This window comes from Nyctereutes procyonoides, unplaced genomic scaffold (assembly GCF_905146905.1).
Source record: "Nyctereutes procyonoides isolate TBG_1078 unplaced genomic scaffold, NYPRO_anot_genome, whole genome shotgun sequence".
In the NCBI taxonomy this organism is placed as follows: Eukaryota; Metazoa; Chordata; class Mammalia; order Carnivora; family Canidae; genus Nyctereutes; species Nyctereutes procyonoides.
The window spans coordinates 38,561,884-38,574,422 of record NW_026575125.1 but is presented as its reverse complement, the minus strand read 5'-3'; the positions used below and the strand labels follow the sequence as shown (position 1 = coordinate 38,574,422).

Here is a 12,539-nt window from a genome sequence, read left to right as displayed (position 1 = left end):
ATTCCTCTTGATGGATATTTGGATTCCTGAGACCATTAGACATTCTATTGTGTTTTCTAATTATATTAAAGTTTTGCTGCTCATATATAATTTCTGCATGAACCTGGAAGTGATTATTTTGACATGAGGTAAACATCAATTTTTAATTTGACAGAGAGAGCGCACAAGCAGGGGCAGTGGCAGAGGCAGAGGGAGAAATAGACTCTCTGCTGAGCAGGGAGCCCAAACCAGGGCTCGATCCCAGGACCCTGGGATCACGACCTGAGCTGAAAGCAGATGCTTAACTGACTAGCTACCCAGGCGCCCCAAGATCCATTTTTTTCATATAACTAAATTAGTTTGCAGTGACGCCTCTGTCATGTCAAGTGTCTCTATATGTTTTAGTGTGTTGCCAGCTGTTACTGTGTTCTGTTGGCTCATTTGTCCATCTCTGAGCTAATATCATGGTACCTTAATTACTATACATTTATAAGACTTGGAGCAGAATTCCTCAACATTGTCACTCTTTTTCAGGGATGTGTGTGCTATTCTTGACTCAACTCTACCATATAAATTTTAAATTAATTTGTCAAATTCCACACACACCCAAAATATACTATAAGTTTTTTGTTTTGTCCTGTTTTCTATGAAAATGGCTTTATAGTAGAAGTGGTCTGTATCTTAATTATAATATGAGAAACACTGAGTTGAGAGATTTGCTAACTACTTGTAGTGGGTTGAATGGTGTCTCTCCCCACCTTACCTCACCACCCTCCCCCAAAGGTATGGCCACATCTTGGGACCCTGGGTGGCTCAGTGGTTGAGCATCTGCCTTGGGCTCAGAGCATGATCCCAGGGTTCTGGGATCGAGTCCCACATCAGGCTCCCCACAGGGACCCTGCTTCTCCTTCTGCCTATGTCTCTGCCTATGTGTCTCTCATGAATAAATAAATAAAATCTAAAAGAATTTTTTTAAAAGATATGGCCACATCTTAATCCCTGGAACCTATATATGTGACCTTATTTGGAAAAGGTGTCTTTGCAGATATAATTAAGAGTTTTGAAATAAGGAAATATCCTGGGTTATCCAGGTGGGCCCTAATTCCAATTGTAGGTATTCTTATTTTTTTAAAGATTTTTTTAAAATTTATTTATTCATGAGAGACAGAGAGAGAGGCAGAGACACAGGCAAAGGGAGAAGCAGGCTCCATGCGTGGAGCCCGACGTGGGACTCCATCCGGGGTCTCCAGGATCACACCCCGGGCTGCAGGCGGCGCCAAAGCGCTGTGCCACCGGGGCTGCCCCATTAGGTATTCTTATAAGAGACACAAGGGGCTCAGGTCATGATCCCAGGGTCCTGGGATCAAGCCCCACATCTGAGTCCCTGCTAACCGGGGAACCTGCTCCCTCTCCTGCTCCACCTGCTTGTTCTCTCTCTCTCTCTCTCTCTCTCTCCGTCAAATACATAGAAAAATCTTGGTCAGATTCACTCACAAATGCTGTTCTCAGGTTAAAAGATGATGCAAAGGCAGTGGGCATCTTGGTAATGTCATCCCTCAACATTTCTATCACATTGGGTCATCTGCTCCAATTTGGCCTGGTTGCATATGTCTGATGATGCACAGTTGTCATCCAGGAAATCCCTTCACTGTCTACATGGGGATTCTCTTTGTGTTTTCCACACTGGATCTCCTATTTCCCGTCTCATATATTCTTTTGTCTTGATTTGGTCATCTCATTTTGGTGAGCACTTCCTCTAGTAGATTCTTGGGAAACTGTGCTTGGAAAATAAGTATTTTGAGACCTTGCATATTTACCTTTATTTATCTGATAGTTTCGTCAAATAGAGCATTTTAGACTGGAAATAATTTTCTTTCAGAATTTTGAAGCATGGCTCCATTGTTTGCTTGATTTCATTGCTGCTAAGAAGGATAAAGCCATTCTGATAGCTGATCCTTTCTATAAAACCTTTTTTTTTTTCTAGAAGCTTCCATTAGTTCCCATTGTTTTGAAGTTACCTTGATGTAGGTCTATTTTCTTCAATTGTGCTTTGCTTTAAGTGGGTCTTTTTATCTGACAATTCATGTCCTTGACTTTGGAGAAATTTTCTTTAATTCTTTCAGTGATGATTTTCTCACCCCTGCTTTCAATATGTTTTCTTTTTGTAACTCATATTTTCCAGATGTCATACCTCTTGGTATGGTCCTTTCATTTTCTTACATTTCTTTCCTGACCATTATTCTTTTTTTTGTCTTTCAATATCACTATTGAGTGTTTCATTTCTGCTACCATCTTACTATGCTTTTACTTGCCAAGAGTTCATTTTCATTTTCTATTTTAATAATAGAACTATATTCTTGTTTCATAGATGCAATATCTTTTCCAATCTCTTTTAATATATTAATGATAATTATTTTTAAAGTTTTCTTTTCCTTGCATAGATTATATTTCCTTCAGGTTACTTTCATCCCTTTGTGTGTTTACAGGTCTGTTTGTTTTCGACTCCATCTTCTGTATTAGAGGTTTTCCTGTGATGTTTGTTTGACCTTGTTTGAGTGCCTATGATTAAAAGTCTAGGATTAAAAGTTGATTGAAAGCTCTGACTTGTTGACTTTGAGCTTTACTGTTGAGTAATTTGAGTGCATCATTTGGGGGGTAATCCCTAAGGTCAGTATCTTTAAGTCTTTCTTCATAGTTTGGCTGAATTCCCAGAGGGAATTAGAGGAGGATCATCTAATTGGAGGGTAAATGTTTGGCTGTCAGAGTTTTGTGATCCAACCAGAGAGGAGGACTTGGGAGAGACTGGGGTGGACTCTCAGTATTTAGCATTTAGGGATTTGGTCACCTATCTCCTTGGTTTGTACCAAGGTATTTCTGTCTTCCAATGTACCTATTGTCTGCAGTGCAGAGGCCTCCTATTGATTTGTATAGGGAATAAACCTCCATATTTCTGTCAGTTTAGGGAAGAACAGTTGCTTTAGCTTTCAGGAAAGCTTCATAACTTTCTTTATAAATGTTACGGATATAGGGATGCCTGGGTGGCTGGCTCAGTGGTTGAGCCTCTGCCTTCAGCTCAGGGCATGATCCCGGGGTCCTGAGATCGAGTCCCACATTGGGGCCCCTGCATGGAGCCTACTTCTCCCTCTGCCTGTGTCCCTGCCTGTCTCTCTGTGTCTCTCATGAACACATAAATAAAATCTTTACCAAAAAAATGTAATGAATATATTAGATTTATTTCTATATATCTTTTCTTGCTTTTCTTAGTGGTATATTTTGACACATGTTTTCTATCTGTTACTGTTGTATAGAAATGAAATTAATTTAATTTAACTTTAAATATTTATTTATTTATTTGAGAGTGAGAGAGAGCATGAGCAGAGGGTAGGGGGAGAAGCATGCTACCCACCGGAGCAGAAAGCCTGTCACGGCTCTCAATCTCAGGACGTTGGAATCATGACCTGAGCCAAAGGCAGACCTTAACTGACTGAGCCACCCAGGCACCCTGAAATGGAATTAATTTTAGATCTCTCCATTTTAACCAACCATCCTCATTTATTCTATTAACTCTAATTATTTGTCAGCTAATCTCCTTGGATTTTCTGTGTTAGCAATCCATTACTTTTCAAATAATGATTATTTTTCCCCCTTTTCAATCATTATAACCTATAAAGGTTATAAGTTCTCTTTCTCCTTTTACTTAAACAGGATCCCTAGTTTGGTGTTAACATAGGTGGTAATAGTCCTTGAGTTCTTTCTGATCTGATTTTAAAGGTGAAGTTCTTATGTTTCAGATTTAGGTATTTGGTTGATTCTTGGGTTTTGGTAAATAATTTTATTAAGTCATCTTTTAATCCTAGATCATTAGGCAATTTTATTCCAAATAGGTATTGAATTACATTGAATGCTTTTACTGCATTTAGTAAGATATTTTTTTTCTCTCTTAATCAGTGAATAAAAATCATGGATTTTCTAATATTAAACCAACTTTGCCTTGCTGAGATAAGCATAGCTTAGTTATGATGTTTATCTGTTCTGTTCATTGGCAGTTCATTTGCATATAATTTGTTTAGGGTTTTTATATCTGTGTTGGTAAGTGAAATTATGCTGCTTGTAGTATTCCTTTCTTGTACTCTTTTTTTTTAAGATTTTATTTATTGATTCGGGAAACAGAGTATGAGGGGGGAGAGAGAGAGAGAGAGAGAGCGCATGAGCAGGGGGGAGGGGCAGGGGGAGAGGGATGAGCAGACTCCCTCCTGAGCAAGGAGCCTGATGCAGGATTCAGTCCCAGGACACTGGGATCACGACCTGAGCGGAAGGCAGATGCTCAATCACTGAGCCACCCAGGCACCCCCTCTTTCTTGTACTCTTATCTGTGTTTGTTATCAAGGTTATACTAACCTCATAACATTGGAGAGCTGGAGTGTTTCATATTTCTGTTCTGTGGAAGAATTTTCATGATTTTGGAAAGAGATTTTTTTTAAGATTTTTATTTATTTATTTGAGAGAGCTTATAATTTTCTTATGTGTTTATTTATTTATTTAAATTCAATTTGCCAGCATATAGTATAACACCCAGTGCCCATCTCATCACGTGCCTTCCTTAATGCCCATCACCCAGTTACCACATTCCCCCCCAACCCCCTTCTGCAATCCTCTGTTTCCCAGAGTTAGGATCTCTCATGGTTTGTTTCCTCTCTAATTTTTCCCCACTTAGTTTTCCTCCTTTCCCTTATGGTCCCTTTCACTATTTCTTATATTCCACATATGAATGAGACCATATAATAATTGTCTTATACTTTTCAATATATCTTGCCTGCTAGTCTTTTATGGTCATACTCACTTCCCTCCAACTCACCATTGCTAACTCCTGGTAGTTACAAACCTGTTCACCATTTCTATAATTTTATCATTTTGAGAATGTTATATAAATGGACTCAAATAGTACATCATCTTTAAGACTGACCTTTTTCTTTTTTTCTTTTTTAAAGATTTTATTTATTTATTCATGAGAAACACAGACAGAGAGAGAGGCAGAGACACAGGCAGAGGGAGAAGCAGGCTCCATGCAGGGAGCCCATGATGATGGGACTCCATCCGGGGACTCCAGGATCACGCCCCAGGATCATGCCCCAGGCTGCGCTAAACTGCTGAGCCACCCAGGGATCCCCCAAGACTGATCTTTTTCACTTGGCCTAATGCCCTTCAATCCATTCGAATTGTTGTGTGTATTGATAGTTTGTTCTTTTGTATGGCTGAGGAGTAGTCCATGTTATTGATGTACCAGAGGGTTTTTTTTAACTATTTATCTATTAAAGGACATTTTAGTTGGCTCAAGTTTTGACTATTACAAATAAAACTGCTATGAACATTTGTGTATATATTTTCTTTTTTTTCATTTGTGTATATATTTTCTTAAAAGATTTATTTATTCTAGAGAGAGAGAAAGGGAAGGGGCAGAGGGAAAAGGAGAGAGAATCCTCAAGCTGAGTATCTGCTGAGCACAGAGCTTGACATGGGGCTTGATTCCCAGACCCTGAGATAATGACCTGAGCTAAAATTAAGAGTCAACTGCTTAACAGACTGAACCGCCCAGGCTCCACTTGTGTACACATTTTTGTGCGGACATAAGTTATCATTTCCCTGAGATAAATGCCCAGGAGTCCCTTTGCTGGGTGATGTGGTAAGTATATGTTTAGTTTTTTAAGGAAATTGCAAACTATTTTCCAGAATGGTTGTACCATTTTATAATTTGATGGTAAAAAGCAAACCACTTAGAAGATAGAGAAAAGCAATGAAGTGATATTTCATTAAAGAGGATGTACAGATATAAGCACATAAAAAGATGTTCAACATCACTAGCCAATAGCACTGTTAGAAAAGTAAAATATGGGGCAGCTGGGTGGCTCAAGCGGTTGAGCGTCTGCCTTCCACTCAGGTTGTGATCCCAGGGTTCTGAGATCAAGTCTCACGTCAGGCTCCCTGAGAGGGGCCTGCTTCTGCCTCTGCCTATGCGTCTGCCTCTTTCTGTGTGTGTCTCATGAATAAATAAATAAAATAATAAATAAATAAATAAATAAATAAATAAAATCTTAAAAAAAAAGAAAAAGAAAAGAAAAGCTAAAATATAAACAATCAAAGACAGTATCAAATGCTGGCAAGGATGTGGAGAACCTGGATCTCTAAACATTGCTGGTGAGAATGTAAAATTATATATATTCTATATACAATTCCATTGTTAGATATGTTTTACAATTATTTTATCCAGGTATATATCTTGGTTTTCCATTCTTATAATAGTCTCTCAGAGTTTTAAATTTCGATGATGTCCAATTTATTGACTTTTTTCTTTTTTTACTTTTTTTAAAAATATGTTTTTTATTTATTCATGAGATACATGCAGAGAAAGGCAGTGACATAGGCAGAGGGAGAAGCAGGCTCCCTATGGGGAGCCTGACTCAGGACAGTATTCCTGGACCCGGGATCATGACCTGAGTCAAAGGCAGATGTTCAACCACTGAGTCGCCCCAGTGCCCCCCCTTTTTTTTACATGTTTTAAAACTTTTTTCTTTTTTTTTTTTTTTTTTACTTTTTTCTATTTTGAACTGTGCTTTTGGTTTCACGTTTGCCTAGCCTCAGATCCAAAGATTGTTCCCATGTTCTCTTCTAAAGTTTTATAGTTTTGTCTTTTGCATTTAAATATATCATTGATTTTGAGTTAATTTCTATATAATTTATGAAGTTTAAGTCGAGGTTCATTTCATGGATTGGTTGATTATCAATGGATGTTCATTTGCTTTAGCACCATTTATTAAAAAGATGATCTTTTCTCCATCAAATTGCTTTTGCATCTTTGTCAAAAAAAATCAGCCAGTCTTGCTTACCTGTTCTATTTTGGGGTTCTGTATTCTGTTTCATTGATTTATGTGTATATTCCTCTGCCCATATTATACCGTCTTGATTACTGTAGCTATATAATAATAATTATATAGAGTGCTCCTTTCCAATTTTCTATTTCCCAACTCTATTTCGAAATCCTTTTAGCTCTTCCAGTTCCATTACCTTTCCAAATACATTTTAGAAAATTTTGTTTATATCTACAAAAAGTCTTACTGGGATATTAATAAGAATTGCATGAAACCTGTGTATCAGTTTGGGGAGAAATGAAACTTTTATTATGTTGAATTTTCCAATCCATGGATATGCTATGTCTTTCCATTTATTTAAATATTTTATTTCTGTCATCAGTGTTTTGTAGTTTTTAACTTAAAAGTATAGTATATATTTTGTTATATTTATACCAAAGTATTTCTCTTTTATTTATTTTTTTTTATTTTATGATAGTCACAGAGAGAGAGAGAGGCAGAGACACAGGCAGAGTGAGAAGCAGGCTCCATGCACCGGGAGCCCGATATGGGATTCGATCCCGGGTCTCCAGGATCGCGCCCTGGGCCAAAGGCAGGCACCAAACCGCTGCGCCACCCAGGGATCCCTTTCTCTTTTATTTTTGAGTGGTTGTAATGGTATTGCTTTTCCTTTTGTTGTCCACGTGTTCATTGACAGTACGTAGGAATACTATTGATTTTTATATGTTGATCTTGTTACCTATGACCTTGCTAAATTCACTTATTAGTTCTAGGAGTTTTTATGTAGATTTCTTGGCGTTTCCTATGTAGATCATCATGTCATCTGAAAATAGGGATGCTTTGATTTCATCCTTCTTGATCTGTATGGTTTGTGTTGCCTGATTGTTCTGGCAAGGATTCCAGTATTATGCTGAATAACAGCAAAAAGAGCAGATATCTTTGCCTTGTTCTGGATCTTAAGAGGAAATCATTGTCTTTCACCATGTGTTTCACGGCAGCTATAGGATTTTTGAAGGCATTCTTTATCAATTGAGGAAGCTACTCTCTATTCCTAATTTTTTTTTAACATTTTATTGATTTATTTGACAGAGAGAGAGAGGGAGCACAAGCAGGGGGAACAGCAGAGAGGAAGAAGCAGCTCCCTGCTGAGCAAGGAGCCAGACATGGGATTCAATCCCAGGACCTTGGGATCATGACCTGAGCCTAGGGCAGATGCTTAACCAACTGAGCCACCCAGGAGCCACTCTATTCCGAATTTTCTGAGCATTTTTATCATTAATATGTGTTGAATGTTTTTTGCATTATTTTTATTGAGATAAAATTAAAATTTTATTGAGATAAAACATAACAAAGAATTAATTATTTAAACCATTCAAAGTGTACAATTCAATGTTCTTTTTAGTATATTCACAATGCTGTGTAACTATCACCACCATCCAATTTCAGAACTCTCTTAATACCTTAAATAGAAATCCATACACATTAAGCAATCACTCTCCATTCCTCCTTCCCCTCAGCCCCTTGCAATCACCAATCTACTTTCTCTGTATATAGATGTATCTAATATGGATGTTTCATAAAAATGGATCCACACAATATGTGACTTTTGTGTCTTTCACTTAGCATAATGTTTTCAATTTCATTCATGTTGTAGCATGTGTCAATATTTCATTCCTTTTCGTGACTGAATAATTTTCCATTGTATGGATATCTCAAAGTTTGTTTATTCATTCACCAGTCGATGGACATGTGAATTGTTTCCACTTTTTGGCTATTATGAATAGTACTGTTATGAACACTCATGTTTTTATGTGAACATACGTTTTCACTTCTCTTGGGTGTATATCTAGGAATGGAATTGCGGGGTCATGCAGTAACTCTGTGTTTAACTTGTTCATAAACAGAGTGAGTTTTGAGGTAGGCAAGATTAAGGCAGACTTTGTGAGCTGATCTTCCAAGGAGCTACCAGGTGAGTCAAAGCAATTAATTACAATTCTTTGTAAATGAAGTCTGTTTTGCCCCCCTCCACGCCACTACCAGGAAAGTGGGGTGTTATTTTCAGGCTGACACTGGGCTTGGATTGGGGGATGTAACCACGATCTGTTAAAATTCCACAAAGCCGGGCAGCCCTGGTGGCTCAGCGGTTTAGCACCGCCTGCAGCCCAGGATGTGATCCTAGAGACCCTGGATCGAGTCCCACGTCAGGCTCCCTGCATGAAGCCTGCTTCTCCCTCTGCCTGTGTCTCTCTCCTCTCTGTGTATTCTCTCTTTTTTTTTAAAAAAAATTATTTATTATTTATGATAGTCACACAGAGAGAGAGAGAGAGAGAGAGAGGCAGAGACACAGGCAGAGGGAGAAGCAGGCTTCATGCAGGGAGCCTGACGTGGGACTCGATCCAGGGTCTCTAGGATCGCGCCCTGGGCCAAAGGCAGGCGCCAAACCGCTGCGCCACCCAGGGATCCCCTCTCTGTGTATTCTCATGAATAAATAAATAAAATCTTTTAAAAAAAATTCCACAAAGCCACTATTCTTACTGATATTTGGCTTTTTTGTTTTTGATTAAACACTCTCCTTGTCACTGTAAGCTTTTAGTTAGTTTCCAGAATTCTGAAAAAGTTGCTTTTGCCAGTTTTTAATTGCTTTTATGGAAGGGCAGATTTGTGAAATTCCTTTCTTCAACATTTTTGCTGATATCCTCAAATGATAAATTTTGTCAAGTGCTTTTTCTGCATCAGTTGATATGATCATTTCACTTTTCTTCTCTAGACCATTTATATGGTGGTTCACATAGATTGGTTTTCAAATATGGAACCAGCTTTGCATCTCTGGAATAAATCCTCATCATTCATGATGTATGACTATTTTTATATGTTGCTCAATTCTATTTGATAATACTTCATTAAGTACTTTTCTGCCTATATTCATGAGAGCTGTTTCTCTGCAGTTGTCTTTTTTGGGACTGTCTGACTTTGGTGTCAGGATGATACTACCTCATAAAATAAGTTCAGAAAGGTTCTCCTTTCTATTTTTTTGGAAAAGATTTTACAAATTTGGTGTTCTTTTAAAAATGTTTGATAGATTTCACCTAGAATTCATGTTTGGTAGAATTTATGTGAGCCTGGGGATTCTTTTCTTGGGAGTTTTAAAGTTATAAATTTCTATAGTTGTTAGAGGGCTACTCAAATTATCTATTTCATATTGGGTGAGTTGTGGTTCTTCGTGTTTTTTGAAAAATTGCTCTATTTCATCTAATTCACCAAATTTATGTGTAGAGTTGTTCATACTATTTCCTTATTATCCTTTTGATGTTTGCAAGATCTCCAGTGATATCCTGTGTTTCATTTCTGATATTAGTAATTTGTGCCTTCTCTCCTTTGGTGTTTGTCAGTCTTGCTAGAGATGTGTCACTGTTATTGTTCTTTTCAAAGAATCAGCTCCTTGTTTTATTGATTTTCTATATTGTTTTTTCTGTTTTCAATTTTATTGATTTATGCTCTTATTATTGTTGTTTATTTATTTTTGTAATCTTTGGACTTATTTTGTATTCCTTTATGAAGTCTCTTAATATTAGGTGACTGTTTTGAGATTTTTTTTCCTTTTTTTTAATGTAAGCATTTAGTGGTTAAAAAAAAAAAAGCACTGGTATAGCAACATCTCACAAATTTTGATATTCTAGATTTTTATTTCCATCCAATTCAATGTATTTCTTATTTTCTTTGAGATTTCCTTTGTGATCCCTGGGTTATTTAGAAGTATACTATTTGTTATCAAGTGCTTAGATATTTTCTGTTATCTTTCTGCTATTGGTTTCTAGTTTGATTCTTTTTTTTAAATTTTTATTTATTTATGGTAGTCACAGAGAGAGAGAGAGAGAGGCAGAGACATAGGCAGAGGGAGAAGCAGGCTCCATGCACCGGGAGCCCGACGTGGGATTCGATCCCGGGTCTCCAGGATCGTGCCCTGGGCCAAAGGCAGGCGCTAAACTGCTGCGCCACCCAGGGATCCCTCTAGTTTGATTCTTTTGTAATCAGAGAACACACTCTGATTTCCATTCTTTTAATTTTGTTGAGATTTATGGTCCAGAATATGAACTGTCTTGTTCTATGTTCCATAGATAATTTTTTTTTGTGTATATGGTAAAATGTTTCTATTTAGAATTAGCCTGTTGGACTCAGTTTAGATGATCCCAATTTTGTTGGCAATATCCAAAGTGTCAGAGTCAGAATCCAGGTGAACATATGCCTTCTTCTCTTTATCAGGCTTGATTGGGATGTTGACCATGGAAACCTCAATGTTGTAGAGCTTCTTCACAGCCTGTTTGATTTGATGCTTATTGGCCCTGACATCCACAATGAACATTGTGTGCTGTTGTCTTCTATCATTTTCAAGGCTGACTGTGGTCAGGGGGAAGTTGATGATGGTATAATAGTCAAATCTGTTTCTTTTGAGGGTGCTCTTCTAAGGATATATTGGCTGCTTTTAGAACTATAGTGGCTTGGGCCACTAGAAGTTGAGTGTTGTGTGAATATCCTCCACCCATTCCTTCTTCTTTTCAGCACCTGCTCTCTTGCCCTTCAAAGCCTTGGCTTTAGCTTTGGGAGGGGCAGGGGCTTCCTTCTTCACTGTCACTGCCATCTTTTTGCCATAGACACTTTATTTTTTTTTCTTTATTTATTTATGATAGTCACACACACACACACAGAGAGAGAGAGAGAGAGAGAGAGAGGGAGAGACACAGGCAGAGGGAGAAGCAGGCTCCATGCACCGGGAGCCCGACGTGGGACTCGATCCCTGGTCTCCAGGATCGCGCCCTGGGCCAAAGGCAGGCGCCAAACCGCTGCGCCACCCAGGGATCCCGCCATAGACACTTTAAAAGAATGTTTATTCTGCTGTTATTGGGTGGAATGTTATATAAATGTTAATTAAAGCCTGTTGGTTGATGATGTGTTAAGTTCTTATATATCCTTGTTGATTGTCTAGAAGTTTTATCAGTTGTTTATAAGAGAGGTGTTGAAGTCTCCAACTGTAATTGCATGTCATCCTTGTGTGGGGCCCATGCTAATCTTCTCTGTACCATTCCAATTTTAGCATATGTGCTGCTGAAGTGAGCACTCTCCAACTGTAATTGCATTAATTTTTGCTTCACATGTTTTCCAGCTCTGTTGGTTTATGCGTACAAATTTGGGATTCCTATGTCTTCTTGGTAGACTGGCTCTTTTATCATTCTCTAAAATTCCTTTCAGGCAGGTAATTTTTTTGCTCTGAGGATGATTTTGTCTGATAATAACATAGCCACTCCTTCTTTCTTCTAATTGATATTTGCATAGTGTATATATTTTTATTCTTTTAATTTTAACCTATCTATATGGTATTTGAAGTGAGTTTCATGGTTGTGTTTTATGTTTGACTCTACTCTCAATCTTTGCCTTTCAATTCCTGTAATTATGCCATTTACATTTAATGTAAATAATGATATGTTAAGGCTTTAGTTTGCCATTTTAATTTTTGTTTTCTGTGGATTGTTTGTTTCTGTTTCTTTTACCTGTCTTCCTTGGGTTATTTGAACATATTTTAGAATCTCATTTTGATTTATTTGTAGTTTTTAAAAAGCTTTAGGGATCCCTGGGTGGCGCAGCGGTTTGGCGCCTGCCTTTGGCCCAGGGCGCGATTCCATTCTTCTGAAGAGGTGCAAAATA

General features: G+C 37.8%; 1 non-coding gene across 1 annotated transcript; it reads right to left on the bottom strand.

Moving 5' to 3' along the window:
• Positions 1 to 11,846: 11,846 nt before the first annotated feature.
• On the bottom strand, positions 11,847 to 11,955 carry LOC129518934 (U6 spliceosomal RNA). The gene has a single exon (XR_008666273.1). It is a non-coding gene; the product is annotated as a U6 spliceosomal RNA (small nuclear RNA).
• Positions 11,956 to 12,539: the final 584 nt, after the last annotated feature.